Source organism: Anser brachyrhynchus, assembly GCF_964034855.1.
Source record: "Anser brachyrhynchus genome assembly, chromosome: 3".
Classification (NCBI taxonomy): domain Eukaryota; kingdom Metazoa; phylum Chordata; class Aves; order Anseriformes; family Anatidae; genus Anser; species Anser brachyrhynchus.
The window spans coordinates 8353546-8374720 of NC_137696.1; the positions used below are offsets into that span (position 1 = coordinate 8353546).

Genomic DNA, 21175 nt, shown 5'->3' on the forward strand with positions numbered 1-21175 from the left:
GCCAAGGAACTTTACACTCCATGGTCTAGATGCATAACTCAAACCAATCCTGGAAACATAGAAAAATGCATAAAATGCATCAGCAGTTTCTTTTTGTTGTTGTTTCTTCTCAGATCAGTACTGATATCACCCATATGAGAAATAAAAGGGGGAAGTTTGAAGTCTGCAATGACTTTCATTTTGCACAGTTGCCTCCTTCCAAAGGTGAAGATATTCATTTAATCAGAAGAGCATAGCGTCTAGCAACTATGGTCAACTTAACCCAAGTGGAAATTACAACACAAGTGAGAAATAGGAGGACTGAGTTCCAATGGCAGAACTCAAATCCGCCCCCTACATACACACAACTACATTTCTTTAAAAGCAAAAAAATGAGAGGGAGAAATACCACACACACACTAATACTACCTCTTCACTAGATATGAGTTCAGGCCTATTGATGCCAATTGTAAGCTGTTATTGACCCCAAAAAGGCTGTGGGCTCAGCCTCCTGCCCCCATAATTGTGATCAGGGTACAGGTGCAAACCAAGGGAAATCTTATGCCAAAACTTTTTCAGGTAGAAAGTCAAATTTAATGCTTCTGAAGTGTTTCAGAAATTTTTCTCAGTTTGCCCCCAAAATTTTATGGAACATACTAAACTATCTCAAAGCCAAAGGGCTTTTCTTTATATTTTAAAGAAAAGTGATTTGGTTTCTTAACTTGAACTAATTCACTTAAGAATCTACCTCAAAGAATTTTCTTCTTCACAAGCAGTGGCTTCCGATGCAGGTACAGTAAGTGAGGACCACAACATCACAGAACAGCATCAGCATATTCTAAACCTGATTCCTCCATCCCTCTCAAAACAAGCTATTGGATGCCTATTTTTGATTTCCTCATGATTTCTTTTCATGAGGCAGAATAATACCATATTGTTTCTCATACATAATCTAACTAGACTGTCACAGTTTTGCAAAAACTATTTGTGCTCTCAGTTTGCTCTGTGTCCCAGCCAGGAGAGCCATATAGATCCTGCTCTGCTCAGCTCTAAGTGAAGAACCACTTCACTTGAGAGCTGAATTATCAGTTTAAAAGCAGTGAGACGAGAATGTAATCGTCTGCGAATACAAATGAAGCAATAGGTCTAGCCATTACGTTTATTCCCAATTATTTGCAGCTGCAAAAACATACAGACAATATTTCTCCCTTGCACAATTCCATTTTTGACCCGAGACAAAAATCAGTCCCTATCTCTAATCTGCTGTGCTGGTGGAGCCTTCTGAAACCCTGGGTGACAGCAGAAACCTTCAAACTGAACTGACGCCCCACTGACCATCCGCAAAGAAAATCATTTAAAAAATTACCCAGTGAAGCTGCATCTCTTTGAAGAGACAAGTATAATCACCACTTCTAATGTTATCTGAGAGCTGAAAATGAAAAGAGCCCGCTCACACACACAAGTACCAAGATGTTTGTACCAGTACGCAATGAATGAGACAGTTCCACCACCAGTGGAGAACATGTGTCAAACTGGTAGGAAACTTGAGTGATATTTTTAAAGGGTATTCTTTAAATGAGCTATCTTTTGAAAATTACTAAACTTGATTTAATGGCAAGTAGTTAAGAATATAAACAATGGCCCCAAAATAATCTGCTCTAGTTCATTTTTGGTTGCTGCTTGCTTGTTTTAATTGCCAGTTATTCACATCAAAGCCTTATTCTGTATTTCTATGTAAAATCCTGGTTTTAAGCAGCAAGGAATTCCTTTAGGGCCAAAGGACAGCATTTTGTAAGATCTGGTGAGAGGTGTAAAATCCTATCTGCCAAACCTAATAATATTTCCAGGATGGGGCTGACATCCTCTCCTTGGGCATCTCGACAGCGTTAGAGCACCAAGGGTATGGGATCAGAGATGGCTAGTCCAAAAGCCAAAAAACACCAGTAAGCACGGGATAGCAAGCACTGAGATTGTGCTGACCGCCTCTGAAAGCTTTCAGATCCCCCACATTTGCCTCCAAAAGAAAGCAGATGTGACCAGTCTTCAGAACATCCAGTCCAAATATGCAACAGCTCCAATAACATCTAAATTTGTATTGCTCTATGTATCTTGGTCCTTAACCATATCTACATGTATTAAACAGAATATTTAGTCTTAAAGTAAGTTGATAAATGTAGACTCATACTCTATGTATTAAGAAATTCTCTGGACATTTAGAGCCCCAAATCAAGGAGATATGGGTTGGTTAACTCTGACAGAAGAGGCACAAACAAGCCCACCTTTGCTAGTTCCAGTGGAGATGCACTAATTTGGTAGCTGAAGCGCTGACCTAGCACAAGAAACACCAATGCAAGGCCCAATTGCACTTTACTGAACACGGTCTAACTAGTAACTTTCTTTATAAAATGTCTTGATCTGAGGCAGCATAAATAAAACAAACACACTCAAGGCATTCAAAACATGGGACACGATGTCCTTGAGGACAGTACCTAGTCATGGTACCCCTCAGTCGCTTGTGCAACAATGCAAAGTATTAAATTCCTCTTCTATATTTCGCTCTTTACGCTAGATAAATTAACATGGTGCTGTAAAGTCTGCACAGAAACTGGCAAGCACCCCACAGAACAAACACAACAGAAAATATTTTTTGGTGCTCATATGCAACTTACCTTGCCTCTTCTGCATCTGGGCTTCGCCCCTAAGCAGCAAGCCACCACTCAGATAACACCTGGTCCAGTGACAGAAGCAGCCTAGGTCTGCTGGAGCTCTTATCATCACATCTCCTCCATGCTATCTTAAGCTCACTTGCTTTACAAATAATATTAGAATATAACCGTCATCATTAAAATCCCCAATGCTATCAACAGTTACCATGGCACATGGCAAGACACCACTATTATTGCTTCAGCAGCACTGAAGATATTCAAGTTTTCTGTATGCACAGTTAGCATACGACTTTCTTCTAGTAGCTATTTCAAGTTACCTGTCCAGGAATTGCAGGAAAAATATCAATAATTTCCAGGTAAACAGATACATTTCTGTCTAGAAAGCAGTTTTTCCACATGTCAGTATGAGAAAATGAAAAGCAGACCTTCTCTTTTGTTATCTCATGGGCTACTCTGTTATTCTAATTAACAAATGGAGCAGACAGCCTACATCTCCTCATAGTTTACTTCTCATTTCTTTTAACTTATCAATGCAAAATAATTTAGCAGAGAGTCATTAATTGAGTTTCTTCTGAGGGAGAAGCATTATTAGCTATGTTAAATTTCAACAATGTGGCTTCAAAACAGCTGTAGCCATGGAATTTTTTTAAGCTTTAATTGAACATCTGTGCACTTTAATTGATTAATTTCAACAAAATGCAAAGGAAAAAAATAAAAGCAACAGTAGGTATCATGAATTTAACAAACCAATTTTAGTTTTCTGTACTCCCTTAAATAATGACTCTTGCAAACAGCAGCATTAAGTAGCACCAAGTTCACTCAACATTGCCAAATACTACACAATTTAATTTCATAAAAGAGAAACAGCATATGAAAAAAAAAAAAGAATATTTATGCACACACTGATGCACAGCCTACATGTGATCTACAGTGTTTTGTTCCTCTCTCCCCTGGGGCCAGCTTTCCAGCAAGGTGGGAGAACAGAAGAGCCTTATTTCCTTCTTTACCCTGTTCCTTAATGCAGCACAGGAGACGAGCTCCAGCACAGTGCCACCCCACCATGGCCACAGCTGACCCCACACAGTTATCACTTCTGTGGCTGCTGTCGAAGGCAGCTTTCTAGGAGGTAGCAGGTGCTACACCCACAGAGGCAGGCTGCGGGCTGGCCTATGGAGAAGGGCCCATGGCACCCAGGCTGCAGGGACAGGACAGGCTGCCTTCCACGGGGCTGGCTTAAACATTGAAGGCATGGCCCCAGAAGTCCTGGACACGTTGGTTGAGCTGCTGCTACCTCGCAGAAACAAGAGAACAAGGAAGGAAGAAGGACTGTGGTAGCTTGACTGTGGAAAACAGTTTGTGTGTAGCTACATCCTGAGTTATGTTCCCAAAAATGCTGCACAGGGGCAAGCTGATGTACCGAGATACGACTTGCAACAGCCAGATAGGCTGCCTAACGTAGCTAAGAGAAGGGATGAAGAAAGGACTGGTTTTCTCCTGTGCCCAGTGGGAGCTGAAGCACGCAGATGCAGGCTGGAGGAAGGCCTGGGGGACGTACCAGGATGCAGCTCCAGGCACAGGGTACCAAGCCAACAGGTACCCAACACGTGCCCGTGAACCACCCAGTTTCACTCCATCCGTGACAGTTCCTGTTCGCCACTTGTTGACAGCCTTTGTTCAAGCCATACTTTCTAAGAATCAGTGATTTTATTCTGGCAGCCCTGAATCGTGGCTTTGGAAGTCCCCGCCTCCTGTATTTGTAAAGCTAGTAACTAGTTCTGCTCTCCGAACCATCGCCACGAGGAAAAAAGCTCTAATTGTTCAGAATCTCATTTGCTGACATTTCTGTGCTCAGGGTGGCTATTACCTCTGACTAAGAAACCAAAAACTTAGGAAGGAGTTCACAGGCTTTAACTTACACAGTGATTTCCTTTCATAGACTGTGGACTAAAATACAAAAAGTAGAATAAATAGAAGAATTTAGAAAAAATAAAATCAAGACACTGAGCCCCCACAATTTCCCAAGAAATTTTTAGATGATGCAAACACAGCTTCTTGTAAATTAAGGGCACATTTTCTCAGTGGTTAAATATATTAAGCAGCTCCCTAAATTAGCGACCTAGCTTCAGAATCTTAAGTCAAGAAAAATCTATTACCTCTATATTAATACCTACTCAGATTTACCTTAAACAGACATCTCCATCTTCTAAAAAATAGCTATATATCTGTAGTAACTATTGTGAGTTTACAAAACCAGATATTTCTAAATAAAAGTATACTGTAACTTAAAAAACAAAACAAAACAACAACAACAAAAGAACAAGGCCAATAATAATACAAATTGCACCCTTTACAATATCCCAGAAAAAGTTCCTTAGAGAGAACACAGGACCCTAGAACGCAAAGTGCTTTCCAGTGTAAGCACGCAGGGGAGTGAGCTATCACAGGGCAAGCTGGTACTCAAGCCAGTGATCCACCAGGGTATACCCACCCACCCTGATGTGCTATAGGATCCCAAGTGAACTTGGAAGGCCAGAAGCAGCCCAGTGCTACCACAAGCAGTACAGCCACGAGCCACGCTGGATGTCACTGCCATCAGCTGGGGTCATGCCATATAAGTCTACCCTGACAAAAAACTACGATCATTTTCTGACTGAATGACACAAACTGGTTGAAGATAAGGCTTTAGAGCCTTTTCATAACTCCTGCAGCAGATGCTTGTCCAAGGGATGACACTCACTAAATAGCTTAAAAATGAACCCATGGAGAACCATGGTTATTGGACATAGAGTACAGTTATAAGAAACATATACGAAGTAAACAACTTACACCACAGTCCCCTTATTTGCACTTTTTTCACAGAAGTATATCACTCTTCATACTTCACTAAAGCATTATTGTTTGTTTCTTCATAAAACATTCCAGATACTACTTCAAATTAAAGAAAAAAGCTGTCAAAAAACACCTCATGAGATGGATTCAGGGATGGAATACTGTAACTCACAAGCTCTCTCGTTGAATCAGATAATGATAACTATTAGAGGTTATTTTGAAATACTTTTTCCAGTTTTAGGACTATTAATGTCACATTCAAATCACTCAGGCTTTTTGCTCATTTTTTTTGTTGTTGTTGTTTTACTGTTCGGGGGATACAACGACTCATTGGCATATTTCCAGTGTAAGATGCATTTGAATAATACATGGCATGCCCTTTAGCTAGCATCATAATGCCAGATTTAAAACAAGGTAAGAAGTTTCTCTATATACACTCCCAGCGTTCAGCCGCTCATAATCTATAGCGTTAACAATTTATCATCGAACCCAGAGACTTGCTGCCAACTTATCAAAGTGGCCACTGGATGCATATGATCTAGTCTGAGCATCTGGCTCTTCACTGCTCCTGACATTAGCACAGACAACAGAATCAGTGGACTATTGAATGCAATTACAGTGAGCGAGACAGACAATAAAGATTGATAGCGCCTTCTCTTTTTATCACATACAAAACTAGTGGGGGTTAAAGCTTTGCCTTGAGCTGCCTTCATTTAACAATGATTGAAAATATGCAATTGTGATGGTAAAACACTGCAGCCTGTACCACTTCATTTACCGGACACATTATCAAATTAAATGAAAAGTGAACTGCCAAAAGCAACAGTTATTATATATTAATGATGAATATTTACTTAGCATTGTTCACAAATCACACAGAGAACAGAATCCTTCTTGTTATCTTCTTTGCAGGCTACAGATGAGTAGTTTAACATTTCTATGTTTACGTTAAGTCTTCTGTCTACGAATCTCTAAACACAGAGATGTGCAATCGGTTTTGTGACTATTCATGTGGTTACAAATGTGTAATTAATAAAATGCTCCAGTAGTAAATGAATCCTAATTGCTGCAGGGATTCCTTACCTCAAATCACAGTTGGTTTTCTTGAAATACTTAACTAACCAAAGAAACTCAAGAAAAGTAGTGATTTGTTTCCAGCAGGCTCTGCATCACAGGTCACGTGGCATTCAACTACTGAACAAATGGAAAATCCAGAAACTGCCAATGCAATTGATTCATCAAAAATACTTCTACTGTACAGTATTTCAATCTCTATCCTGTTACTGTAAACTGGGTGAGCTAACAACATGCATTACATTAGAACTACATATATCGGAAAGAGGAGTTATGCAAATAACATTGAAAGTCACTGACTGTTTTGCTTAAAAGTCCTTGTTTTACAGAAGCCAGTCTAATAGTATTCTAATTCTAATAATTTCTTCACATTACATCCAAACAGTCCTCCAATGCATAGTGACAGTCAAACAAGTGACCAACAGAACTAACAGCGTCTTGGTGGTTGTGGCCTATTTTCTATCAATTGTTTTAACAGACAAAACAGCTTCAGTGTCATGTAAGACTTGATATCTTAGAGAAATAACGAAAATATCTTTCCCACAAGCTCAAAACTAACTAAAACAATAAGTACACTGTCAGTGCCATTAAAAAATAAAAATAACTCCTGTCAATTTTAGATCAATTGCAATGAAGTACTGGTTGGATAACATGTGGTCCTGGTACTGCCTGGTTTGGGGTTACACACACAACAAACGCAAACATATGGTCCTTGTCATGCAATGATATCCATGCAGGCATATTTTTGCCTGTGGAACGAGTTCTGCTAGCTTCAGAAAAGCTCTCAATGCAGGCATCAGTCACTGTGCAAGTGGCATGCTGAGGTATCTGAGACTAAATGACTAAACTGAGAAGTTTAAATAAAAATAGGCTTTTTTTTTTCACCCCTTTCCTTCATATGGACCTGTGCAGTGAAATAAAGCCATCAACAGAGGACGAACTAATCCATATGAACTGTATTCACCAAAGTTTGGTGGGTTTTGTTTGTTTTTTTCTTTAAAGCAAACTGATTGTATTCCAAGAATTCAATCTCCTTTCTACAAATTGTTGACGTAAAGGCAATGCAGACTGGACAATACAAAAGCAAACTGAGGGGAAAAAGTTTGTCTTTCTGTCTGTATGCTAGCATATAAACCATAAAAGTGACAAACACCCAAATATGCCCCAATGGAAAACTATGTGCTGATCCCACGCAATAAATTGAACAAGCAGCATGTTGTATGGTACTGCTTAACAAGAATGCAAAAATAACTGTAGGAAACTCTGGCTAAGGATGGCCCACAAACAGCTTTGGAAGGGATGATGCATCAATAAAGAAACTAAAAGTAGAACAAATAAATTATCTGAAGCCTACTGAAAACAGGAAACCAAGGACACCTCTATTTTCAAATGACATTTATTATCATTCACCCCTTTTTAAGCAGAAAACATAGCTAAATTTAACAGAATATTTTTCAAGAAACATACCCATTTTATTATGTTCACGTTTACTTGCTGGAAATACCAAGAGAAACATTAAGTAGATTTTTTTTTCCATCTATGCCAGTTTTTCCACTTGAGTTTCCATATAAAGTAACAATAATCTGTTCCACAAAGTAGAAGAACTATTGAAGCCTGTTTTTTTATAACCATGTTTTGTCTTCCCATGCCACCTCATTACCTTTATCAGAGAAAGGACAGCAACGACTGCCGTGGTGTGTCCCAAGCTCTGCATGTGCTGACCGGCCAGCAAGCTGCTGCCAATGGAGAGAAGAGAGCACAAATGAGTCCTGTCCTTTTCCTCACTGAGGTACTTCAGAGATACCTGTCCCATATCAAGCCACCCATAATTACACAATTTATAAAGCACAACTACTTTGCAACCCCGATCTCCTCTTACAAACAGGTTGACAGACGCTAGAGTCGCTGAAGGGAGGAAATGTGCAGGCCAATGGGGTGAAGCTCATTTCCTTCGCAAACTAGACTAGGTATGAAATGTGATCAGGAAAGGAGGTAGCTGATTGCCTCCAGAGGAGGCTAGGACATTCCCCTTGAATATTACTTCAGAAAGAAAAGAAAAAAATTACAGTGAGCTGACAGTCAGAGAAAAAGAAAAAGAAAGAAAGAAAAAGTTAAAGATCTCGTCCCTGATACGACTCAAGTCTGAGATAAATCAGCAGCTCTCCTCATCACTTAGGGAAGGGCACAGTACCAACCCTGCACCGTGAATGTATGCCACGCAGAATCACTTTTAGAGATAAGCAATTGCATCTCAGGTACAGGAATCAAAAGCTGTAGATATAGATAGATAAAGTGAATATAGATTCTGACTTTCACAAATTTTAGTTTGCATTTCCATACTTCTCCAGTGTATTTCACTGAAGATACTGCCCAGCTGCATCATATTTCAACAGAAGAGGGATAATCAAGTCAGACACATTATACCAGAGTGGATGGAGTGGGGAGAGATTCTGTTGTTTAAGATCCTCTCTGAAGAGCAGAGGAATCAAGCTTAGTTTTTGTCTGTCAGTTTATTTTGCCATCCTTACTGCGCCAAACAAAAGCCAGCCACCAAGCCAAGAATGAAGTCTCACACATCTTCCTCAAATACTGCCAAGAAATCATGAATTCCCAAGCCACCCGTCTCCACTCAAGCATTCCCGTGACCTTAGAATCAGCTCCTCTCCAGAAAAGGGAGCTCAGTTATAGCCACAGACCCAGGAGCGTGGAATGACACACCACCGCTACATGCTTCCACATCAGAGCTTTGTAACATCAGTAAGTACATGTGAATTTTCATAGCTCTATCAATAAGCAAATTTGCTCATTAATTTTAAAATATTGCCATATGACACATACGGTGTCACACAGCCAAAATAGCCCAAATGAAAAAAAAAAAAAAAAAGGAAAAGAGTCCAGTATGTAAAACGCTCTAGATCTTAAACCTTCTGATCCAAGAATAAAAGTTTGAACCCAGTGCTCTTGAATCTTTGTCTGAACGCTGACACAGACCTTTTCCTGCAGCATCGGACAAGAAACGGTACAGCTCATCTGCCTCTGCAAGTCTGCCTAAACAATGCTGCAATTTATTTGTCCTTTAAAATATACCACAGGTAATAATCCGTTATCCACAAATATCTGAAGTTCGGGGAAAAGAGCTTGTTTCAGCCAGTTTGACAGAGGCATGAAATAGGCAATATCATGCAAGATGAGAAATCTGAAAATGATATTTAATGTGGAATGGAAAAAGTGTTGTTATATAACACATAAAGTCCGATGTAGTCATGCTTTAATATTTTCCAAAAACTAACTCATGTTATTCTAAGAATATCTTTAGCATCATGCCTTCTTGGTCAAGGAGTGATTTTGTTTCTTGCTATGTCACAAGAAGAAAAACAGCCTCACTATGGAATATGCAAAATACAAACTTGTTAGATTCTGAAACTGATTTTTCTCACCACCCATTTTATTTACAAAGCACTTTCTCTGAAAACAGTTAACTAAGGCTTTTACATACATACTCTTTTATAACCTAGAATCTCAAAACCTACTATCACTTTCAGTGCAATTACATGCTATATATTCATTCTTTTTTATTTCAGAGGACAATCAGTATAAATAAAGCTAAATGTGTCCAATTATATTGCAGGGACACAGCCAATGTTAAGAAGTTCTAGAGATAAGTACACAGATAAGAGTTGGGTAGTCCTGCCAATACATCTCTGAGACCAAGAAGGACAACTGTTCATACTGATAAGAGCTTCATGGCCATGTAGAAGGGGACTCAATATGAACAAAATACAGGGCTGGACATCTGTTCACTTAACCTCATTCCCCATCAAGGGACTTTTTTCATTTTCTTGTTTCTGCTACAACCATCAGGTACCCATTGATCTAAATTACAGTCATATGATGAACAATCTTCAGAAGTTAACTGAATTTTAACTGCACTTGATTCTTCATCAGAGGCATGCATGTTCTGTCTCTTGGTAGTACTGAACCCCATGGTATCCTCAGTGAGGACTGAGAGCAGAGAGATGCAAGTCTCTCAACATACTTCGCTGAGAGGAGCATGACTTTTGTAGACTCCCTCCAACACCTAATGGGAAAGACTAAATGCCGAAAGATCAGAATTATCCTCTGGAAATCCCTGTCTTTCTTCACTGGCTGCAGAGGAAGTCCAGCACAAGTAATCACCTATGTTAGACACCTCAAACAAGCACCTAAAGGCAAGGAACTGAGTCAAGATCCTGGAAGAGAAACCAGCAAATAGGAACAGGTCTTTGGCAGCCTTCCCACAAGAGCTGAAGTAAAGTACTTGGCCTACGTTTCAGTTCCCTGTGTGTGAAAGAAGGATAACATTACTGCCCTAATTCACAAGGGCACGATAAACACATTAATGATTATTATGCCCTCTGAAAATATGGTAATGAATGTCTTAAGTATAAGCACCATCATTAGAAACGTTCCTATGCATTTATTTTCACTTACCAGTTCTCTCTGGATCGCAGAGCTTCCTTATGCATGTACAGATGTCACAGCAGAACTTGGAGTGACCCTCAACCCATGCCCACCACAAGCTCTAGAGCTTTTTTTCAGAAAGGCTCAGCTGATGCACCTTCATAGTACATGGGTTGTGATCTTGTTCTGCAGGAGCAATCCTCGCTATGGTCAACGGCAGCAGAGGATGATGCCTCTAATTTTGTTCCTTTAATTACCTGTCATATGCACTGCAATTTCCTAGTGTCTCCTCAACTGCTAAATTCCACCACCACTTCCATTCCCAGACGGCTCTCTTTGGCACAACAAATGTAACTCAAAAGAGGAGATGGGGACACCAAACCCAGGGTGCAAGAGCCTTTGGTACTGACCCTGAAGAGCACCCTCCTCAGCTGTAGCGGGCGAGTGCACCAAGCAGGAAGACAGCCTGCCCTCTGGCCCCAGAAAGCAATTCAGTAAAAGCTTTACAATTTTGCCATTTCCCACGTAACTTGTCCCACACCATTTCACATCATGGAGAATGCAGTACCGCAATGAAATCACTTTCCCTCTTTAATTCCCTCCTTCTCTGATTCTTCATCTTAAAGCTCAAAACCACAGAATTGGACATGGGGTGTTTAAAGAGCTTCAAGTTGTGGAGCTCATTCAAGAGAAACTTAGAGCAACAAGGAAAATGGCAAATACAGGACTAGTCCTTACTCAGGACTACAAGATCAAGCACATAAAATACTGATGAAAAATAATTGGGTTACAGCTAAAAGCATAAACAGCGGAAACCTTGTCTAGGGGCAAAACAATAATGTGAACATTACCTTAGCAATTCACAGCCTAGTCATTCATTTGAAAGATCTCTTCAAAGCAGCTGCTTCAGACTCTGAAAATTAAAATAATAAAAATATAATTAAGACAAATACATTTATTATTATAATTCTGGAACATCTCGTAATAAGAGTTAACAAGAAAATAATCTTCCCCTTAATGTAGCCCCATGCCTGCTCAAGAAAGCACAACAAATCTGCAGGAAGGGCACACGGGCATTTGGAGAACCCTAACCACCTTAGCAAACACATGAGCAGAGCGCATGGTTAGTTTACCAAGAAATGATTGCTTCTCCTCCCTACCCCTTCCCTAAATAAAGAAATTATTTAAAAATTAAAGGCATTTAGAATAATAGCCCTCTAAATGCAAAGTATTTATTTCTGCTTTCATCATCCATGGTTTATGGCATTGTTTGGGTTGTGGGGTTTTTTGTTTGTTTTGTTGTTGTTTTTCCTGCAGTTTACTTAGTATTAGGCTTGCACTAAACTCATCAATAAAAAATGAATTTTGGTAACTTTCAAACCACTATATTATTTTTTCTTTTATTTGTACTGAGTTGTTTTTTTTTTTTTTCCTCAGTGGTATTACTGCAATAAGTCAGTCATTATTTCTTTATGTTTTCCCTCCTTTCTTTAGTATTTCATTTCCCTTTACAGCACATCTTGTGATCACAAAGAAAACAGAGACACTTATTTCTTTTAACAGTTGAAATTGCTGCAAGTGATTTAACTGTCATTTAATCTGATTCCTCTCTTCTGTCTGTGGAGAAATATGTTTAATGTACTGGAAATTATGTTAATAAGAAAAAGCATTATCTCATTTAATGAAATAAATATACAAATATTTCAAAATAAAATAAAGAGGCAATCTTCACTGAGGAAAAAATGTCTCTTATGGTTTGCATAAAATAAACAAATGAGAAAAATTAATGAATACATTGAAATATACTGACAAAAATTATGCCTAAATTCAAAAGGGAAAAAAACAAAAGAGAAGGTGACTGAATTGCATCTCACCTAATCAAACACTTTCTGAGAAAACACAGAAGCAAGCTTAAAGGATCAGGGTACAATTATTTTTAAGAATTATTTTATTACCATAGGCTAAACTTTTTTTTTTCCTTCTCCTTCTTGCTTAAAAAATAAAATAAAATAAAATAAAATTACTTTTCTAACTGTTGTTTGTTCTATTTTCTTCAAATGGTGTTGAAACGATATTTTTTTATTTAATGACTGCAGTTCCTTCATCGTTTAATTTTCTTCGGTCCTTTGCCACAAAATATTTAATTTATGGCAAAGAACCCTGAACCCCCCTGATTTAATAGTCAGTAACTTCTAATTTCTAAGCTTTTACATTACAAAGTATGGAAGTAGCATGCACTAAGGTTAAACAAATATTGTTAGTGGTGAGAGAAAAACTTGTAGCAATTATGTAATAAAAGCATGACCACTGCAACAGAAACACATAATTAGCGATTTAATTACAGACATCAAAACAAACTAAAGATGTCAATAAAAAAATCTTCTGTGACAAACTGATTTCATTTCCCTGTTCCGCAATTCTGGATCTTAATGTACTTCTTTATGTTTTCTTGTTTTCCAGAAACAAGCAGTGAAAAACAAAAGCAGATACTCGGTGTCATCTGTTCGGGTGTGACTGTGGTGGAAATTTGATTAAATCCTGGGTTTACTTTCTCACTGGTGAGAATTAATGCCTTAAATCCAGCCAGCAGTGACTTTTTTTTAAAATTCCCCTTTAAAAGGAAGCAGCATGGATGAGGATGCTGCGACACAGATCCGTGCGGGCAGTTACAGCCGTGCGCATCACACACCTTCTGGAGGCGTTTGCCAAGCACCCTGCTTTCCCCCTTGGATCTCCCTCTCCTTGCAAAGCGCTATGGATCATAACAGCTCCAGCTCAGCGACTTCTGTTACCGAGAATAACAGCAAAGCACAAGACGGGAAGAGATCTCAAGTTACTTTCTTACTTGAAACACACAGTTTCACTCCCCTACAGTTCTTTTGGTTTACAGGCTTGTGGATCTGAATTTGAGGACAGAAGCTATGCAGTGAATGTTTTTGGTTAATATCAAGCAGTTCACCTCAGACCATTTTAGACCATTTTAAAGATGATCTAAAAACCCTTGCAGTGAAATGCTAAACCTACCCAAGTCAGCTGAACTCCCACTGCCTTCAATGGGGATTTCATCCTGCATTTCCAGAGGCTCTCCTCCTTTCCTAGTACACTTCTTTAAGAGTTTTGGGATTCTTATCCTCCCAAAATACAGGTGGGGGAAAACACACACGTAGATATGCCACTCCTTGCAGGGACTGTCCACCTTGAGGTCCTACACCTGATTCACCTGGACTGGATGCTTAAGCTGCATGTAATCATTACACTACACACAAACCGAATCACACACGAAGTGTTTGCTCTGAAGGGTTGATTGCAATTTATGTAAAACACATAAGCTATTTAAACATAAATTTAGAATCAGCAATATATATATATAGTATATAAAAAACAGACTCTTTATTGATACTAGGCTTTCTTTTGAATGATGTGCTTTCTTTTTCTGCTAAGTTTCAATTCTACAGAAAATACTCCTTATAGCTTTTGTGATCAAGGTTTTCAGAGATATTCGGATGAGGATAACCCCATAAATTCACAGCTTTACTTCTCTACTTTGAGGTTTACAGGGCATTTAAAAACAAAAACCTAAAACCCGTTGTATTTCTTTTATAACTAGAGTGAAGAATGTTCGGCAGTACAAATGAATTAGGAAATTACTCTCCTGCCGTGAAAAAACATTATGCTGTTAACATGCAGATATGCACTCAAAAAAACACTAATTCAATAAGATGAGAAAGTAGGAGGTTTAGTATAAAACCCTCTCCACTTCACTAATGTGAATGTCAATAACTGACAGCGATAACTTGCCTTACAAAGATGCAATGCACCTTGAGAACCTGCACACAAATCGCTGAACACAGCTTTGACTTGCAGGAGCAGTGGGGATGCATCTCACCGGACCCTGATTTATGGCTGCTAAATCCTTACGTGTCGTGGTTACAAGGGCTGCACCTTTGGCAGAGGAAACCCTTGAAGGAAGATGTGCTCCCCACCCTGAAACTTCCCTGTTAGAGAGTTTGCCCCAAGTGGCCCCAAAATTTTGTTGTTTTCAGAAAACAGAAAAAGCATCCATTTTTAAGCAGAGTACTTTAAACTTCTATCAAAAAATATCTACGAGCTCTGCCCAAAACAAACCCAATTTTTTCCCCACTCAAAGTTTTGAAAGAAAAATACCCTTTTTTAAAACAACAATTTTAATGCAAAAACTTACTGGATTTCTAAAAATCAAGGAAGTCAGTTTTAAAATGAACACATCTTCTGTTTTTCTTAAACTTCTATGGTTTGGGGTTTATTGCATCTTGTTTAACACATTTGTCTCTTCTGATTGCTGCTTCTATTCTCAATAGGGAAAGAAGGGGTGGAAGGGAACAGCAAGCCTACTAAGGTGATATTCAGCAATAAATTTGACTACAAGGAATTTTTTTCCACTGAACACACTTACAATACTGAATTTCAGCTATTTTGCACATTAAGCTTTTCTCGGTTTCAGGCTAAATATGGATGAGAGCAAAATCAGGACTTATTCCTTACATCTGCAGAGGAAACGTGCAAACACAGACCTTCTCAACCCATGCTGGGACTGAAGCTAAAACCGTCCTGTGATGGATACAGCTTCTACCAACTTTCAGGATCCAAAAACTCGTAAAGGAAAAGGTTGGGCTGACATCTTCACAACGGCGCCTGCAGCCCCACTCAGGCTGTCACAACCCACTGCAGCCCAGGAGATGGGGGGAGCATTTGCCAGCATGCAACCTGTGCAGCAAGGTGCCCCTCACACCTGAGATGCTCGGGTGTTTTCTTTGACACCAGTGGCAACACAGATCCCGTGCACACGGGTGTAATGCTTCAGGCCTGTTGCCAGACCCTAAGATGAAACTGCGGGGTGTGTGTTGGTCCTGCAGTGTGTGTAAGCACGGCTGCTTGCTTCTGTTACTCTCGCAGACCCTTTTGCTCCTGGAGATTGAATGCGCTACTGCAATAGAGTCCCTGACATCAGTACAGAGACTGAAAGCTGGAAGTAGAAAGCAAATAGTAACTTATGGACTTCTGAAGTTTCTCCTGCCTCTTTTATGTAATTCCTTTAGCCTTTTATCAGCCCTTTTAAACATATTTGAATTTATTTGATTTTGACATTTTCTCCCTCTGTTTCTCTAATAAGAAGAATTAATTTCTATACCTTTGAAGACAGCTCTTTTTTCCCACAATGCAACAGACTTTTTCCTTAAAATGGGAGTAATAATTTTGAAGCCTGAACCTTAGTAACATGTACAAATGCTGAATCTAGAAAATCAAGTAGGTGCTTGAAACCAAAATATGGAAATGCATGTTTGAACCAAAATGCAGAATTTGAATACCATCCTTTGAAACCCTGTACCTCCTCACCCAACCTTAATTCTTTTTTTTTTTGTTGTTTTAAAGTGTTTGCATTTCTTGAAGAATGCATTTTGCAAACTACATTGTATCACTTCTGTCTGCTCAACAGAAATAAATTGTGAGCTCAGCACTCACTCAGCAGTGAGTTCCTCACTAGAGAAACAGGAAAACCAAGAATTTTATAACAGGAGGAAGAACAAACATACATGGTTCCCAAGCTTTGCAGAACTATTTCAGTTATGTCATGTAGATTGTAAATATTGCTTCATTTATTTACATCAAAGATAGCATTGTCATCAACTCAACAGAAATAAAGCACTAAGGTGTGCCAAAAAAATCCAACTTCTTGTTTTTCAAAGTGAAAATTGATAGCAGATGTCCCAAACCCTCCAGCATCCCAGATTTCTATTTCAAAGGGAGATCAATAGGCAAAGATCAAAATTCTGCAAGCCCCTCCTTCCCCAAAGCACTCTCAGGGATGCTTGAGAGTGAAAGCAAGTGCAAGACACAGCCTTCATCAAGCTGAGACCATTTAAAAGCAGATTGTGACCACAAATCAGAGGACACAAATACAACATTAGAGGCCAAATAAAAATATTTCTATTTCTATTCTCTCCTGTGGAGTTCCACACTGATTTATTCAACCGTGACAAGCTTCATTCAGCTTTGGGTCAAAAAGCAAGTTACAACATACCTCCATAAACATATGCATGCATAGAGATAACCAGACATCATATTGTTTTTTCATACAAAGTCTGGCTTTCTGCTTTCTTGTTCTTCACAGAAGGCACTTATGGTCACATTGGCCAGCCTGGGAATTAAATAGGGACTTAACGCTTCATCCTTCAAGATTTCTGCTCTTTTCTATTTCTCTTGAAGCAATTGCAAGGGTGGTCAGCACGAATGTATTATTCAGCACTGGCGATTCAAGTTGTAGACACCTCATCATTCCCCAGGAATGTGTCCCATAACTGAAACAAGAAGAAACTATCCATAGACTATTTGGCACTCAAACACAGAAGTAGAAGAGCAAGCACAAAGACAGATGCTCTCAACATGAGTAATGACAGAGTTCCTGTTCTGCCAAATGGGCTTTTGTCCTTCCTTATCATTCTAACAAGTCAACCTGGGAAACCATCTGCAAAACATGAGAACAAGCCGCAATATTTTGTAAAATATGTTAAAAATCACTTCCTCTCCACTTTGGGAGTACCTAGACATTTATCATACAGTTTTCTAGGTAGCCCTTTTTAAGGATTTACACTTGTTCAGAAGACTTGCAGGTTATGAAAACAGCCATAACATCTAAATCATCAGATATATGTCTGGATGCTTGTAAGTGTCCCTATTTTCAGTTTTTCATGAAACCCAAAGTGTCCCCCACTTCTCATCTACTCAGAAACTACCAGCAGATAAGTTTCTTTTAGCTATTTCTAGCATGTCTGTACGTGATCGTTCCTTGCTAGAATGCAGTGAAAAGCTGCTTACAAATATAATTCAGCATTTTCAAACTTCAAAAATTGGTCGCTGTTAGTTCCAAACAAGTACTGGAGAAAGGTTAAGGAAGATTTTCCTTAGCATTATTTTTCCTTCTTCAGTTTACTTCCATATGGATAGCAACAGTCCATTGCTGGGCGATAAAATTAGAACATCAAAAGATAGCCTAACTCAAATGCAATTTATCACTGTAGTATACCAGGATATAGAATTCCTATTCGTTAAATAAACATATTTCTTTCAAGTGTCAACATAACCAAGAAATTTGATCTTCTAGACAATATTCTAGGCTTGATGCATTTTTATTGCTCTCCAGTAATGAAGTTTTAACTCTTGATATATTCCTCCTATTTAACTGCCATTTCAACAAAAATAAAATGATCAATTTCCAAAGTTGGTTCAGGCAGAACTATGACATTCTGCAGAAGAATGTGCCCAGGTGTTCTCTCTGAAAGCACCCGCGATTATGCTTCAACAGCAGTAGATGCGAGGTGGAAGAATAAAGAACATATTTAAATGCATAACAGAATTGAGGCTATAAATTCGTTTCGCACTAGTTGCACATGTAAATAAGGTGCTCCAAATAACTTTTTTCTATATTTGCAGTTTGTAAAGTGCTAGTCTATACATAAGGCTCCCATGTGGTGTAAATGGCATTGCTCTATTAACTTCAGTGAGTCGCCTTTATATACACTGTAGATTTAATGATGATAACTTCTATTCAAAGTTATAACTAGAGAAAGAGATTTGAATGAACAACTTGAATCACATTTATACTTGTCATTTGGGATTAGCTAATCCCAAATCAACTCTGTACATAATATATAATTGCATATCAACAATATCAGCCTGAAAATGTGTCTCACTTCTTCCAGCAGTTTCCCAAGTTAAGCATTTTTGTCCTGCTAATGAACCTTTTGTTACAGCGAATATGATTCTGCAAGGAATTTAATGCATGTAAATGTAATGACATAAGAGCATTACATAACAACTCTCCTACAGGAGTTTATACAGTACAGAATATAATGAAGCTAGACTATAAATGATGCATATACCTGCAAGGGAAAAGTAGCACTTTTTTAATTTAGTGAATTGCTATAAATAACAATGTGGTAAGAAGTGTTTTCAAATTATTCAAAACATTTGGAGAAACATCAATTGATGTTCTGATGATTCATTAGATATAAAAGAAAAAAATACACGTAAAAGGTTAGAAGGTACTTCCTACTTTCTAAGAAAATTAAAGGAAAAGTCTGTAATTAAAATCCAAAATAAATATATAAATAAATAAAATTAAATACACCCACTCCATTCTATATTAGATAATGTTATCACTAATAGTTTTTGCCCTAAATTTTTGAATCAGACTTGCCTGCCACAGGAATTTAAAAATTCAGCACCAGGTTCTGAAGCTGTTTCCATCAGAATGCTATTCATACAATATCAGCTAGCCCAGTGGACTTGCACCTAGCAAATATCAATTTCCACAACTAAGGAAAAAGATAACTCTTGCAAGTTTTCCAGTGACATGCTTAGCCTCTGTATCCCTGCTTAAAATATTATTCTATAAAGATTGCTGAGTTTGTTATATATGAATGACATTCTTCCATCTCTGTCTTCTTCCCTCCCTTCCTTTCAACTGCACAGGTACTTCTAAAAGAGGGAGAAAACACATGCACCTGACATTCGAGTGCAGGAATAACTTGGGAAATACAACCATAACCCTAAACGAAATAGCTTGTTGTTTGAATACAGAGAATTGAAAAGAATGACAGTTCTTCTTGCATAATTCCTGCATTTCCCTAAGACAACACTGCAATTCAAGTACACTCCCTAGAATTTTTGTGCTATAGTTATTTATGTTATCTCGAGTAAGAAGTATTCCTCTTGCTGCATGTACATATAAATTAGTGTATAAGCAGACATTAAAGCGTCTCTATTTTGCATACAACCACCACCCAATTTTTCCCCATCAACTTAGTGTTTGACAGAGAGAATTTCACCTCTACCCACTCATTCTCATTTCAGTATTGGTAAACTCAAGGCAAAGATCTCACAACTTCTTACTGAAATGAAATCATACTACAGAAATTATTGCTGAATTTTGAAGACCTTAATTTATTGCAGAAAAATACAAAATATGTTTCTGAGTACCCAAAAACCAATATTAATAATGCTTAAGCTTTCTTTCTTTCTTTTTTTTTTTTTTAATTTAGACAGAGTTAAAGCCTATCATTCTATTATTTAAAAGCAATTTCTGAATATTGCAAGCCAACACTCTAGAAATAAGATCTATAGGAAATATCCAGGTGCAGCACAAATGCAAACATGCTAAAGCAAACTTCAAGGGTAATTTCAGACCCACAAAGTAAGAGAGCTCAGGGTGAAGTTGTGAAAGAAGTACTATACTACAATTGCTTTTTTTTTTGTTTCCAAGAATTATTTAAATAAAGAAGCAAATAATGTCATAGAAGTTGTGTTTGGAATACGGAAGTAGATAGCACAAACTAATTTGTCATATGAGCCAACAATGTTTGCACAGCATTTAAAAAGGAAGCAAATGATAGAAGTTGCCAACCACTTGGGACCCGTGTATAAATTGGACTTTTTATCATGCATATTTCTTTGCTATGTAACTCTTTCTTCCCGGTTCAGACATCATAATATACTGCTATGGAGTTCAGTGTAGATTTGTAGTTCTCCAATAGTACGTATGTCAATTTGTGAAGCATTTTTCTGCAGGTGCCCACCTGCACATTTTAGAAGCTGATCATAGGTCCCTGCATCTGACCATTTGGGGCATTAGGACTGATCCCTGCATGTCCATTAGCACAACAGATGAATGAGTTTCTTCCAGAGCAACTTTTTTCAAATTCTGCCCAAGTGAGATAGCGTTTCGTCAGCCCTGAGGGCAGATTCGAACTCAGACTGCAGGCATTTACAGCTTTTAGAGATAATGAATACCGTATCAAAAATGGTTCAAGCCAGGTTGTGAGGTTGTGTAGTTCTGATTCTGATAAAATATAATATCAGGTATAAATAATTTTTTGTTCATTTTATACTTTACCCCATTTTGATCATATATACAGTGTTAAAAGCTAATATATTATTCAGCAGCTATAAAAGGCCTTTTCTGGTCTTTTCAGTGGTGTTATTGTCTTTCACATCCTGTCAGAGCATTAAGATGTCATACAACTTTGCAACAATTTACTGCACGAACCAACATGCACTATGCTAATACTGTATGGATGACTAAGTATGCTGGCATCACTTTATTAAAATACATGCTTTAACAGTCTGCCCAAAGTGCAGGCTAAAACACTGAC

General features: G+C 38.3%; 1 protein-coding gene across 1 annotated transcript in view; it reads right to left on the minus strand.

Moving 5' to 3' along the window:
- The window catches only part of LOC308193336 (uncharacterized protein), a 440865-nt gene that overhangs the window by 253222 nt on the left and 166468 nt on the right, over nt 1-21175 (minus strand). The window contains exons 10-12 of the mRNA XM_080587926.1: nt 17047-17323; nt 11840-11901; nt 8209-8284 (exon numbers count right to left, since the gene is read on the minus strand). The gene's annotated coding sequence lies outside the window, so the exon portion shown is untranslated. The remainder of the gene's footprint in view (nt 1-8208; nt 8285-11839; nt 11902-17046; nt 17324-21175) is intronic.